This window comes from Penaeus monodon, chromosome 34 (genome assembly GCF_015228065.2).
Source record: "Penaeus monodon isolate SGIC_2016 chromosome 34, NSTDA_Pmon_1, whole genome shotgun sequence".
In the NCBI taxonomy this organism is placed as follows: domain Eukaryota; kingdom Metazoa; phylum Arthropoda; class Malacostraca; order Decapoda; family Penaeidae; genus Penaeus; species Penaeus monodon.
The window spans coordinates 26,408,213-26,408,684 of record NC_051419.1 but is presented as its reverse complement, the minus strand read 5'-3'; positions in this window follow the sequence as shown (position 1 = coordinate 26,408,684).

Here is a 472-nt window from a genome sequence, read left to right as displayed (position 1 = left end):
GACATACCCCAACCTTTTGGTGCGATTGGCATTGTCCTTGTAGTACAGAGAACCACCTGTTAATCTGGGAGTTACCGAAGGACAACCCACACACCGCCTGCTCCGTGGGCCTTGGGTGTGCGTAGGTTAAAGAAATACTTGCAATATTTAATGTTAAGTCTTAGGCAAAGGAATAGGTGAATTTGGAAAGGAAGCTTGAATGGAAATATTTTTTATGAAAAAGTTGGAGATTTTACATCATGTATAACACGTGGAATCTGCAGTTCATGTTGCACCTTAAACTTCACCAGTGATACATAAGTCCGCGAAGAAACTAGAAATAAGCCAAGTGGTGTGAAATCTAATATGCGTGTAGCGTGACGTGAAATTCTACGGAAATGTGACTTGCTTTTGATTGAAACAGAACAACAAATTGCTCCGAAAAAACAGACGATTGGAGCAAGAGAGAAAGGAAAAGTATTGTTGGGACTGC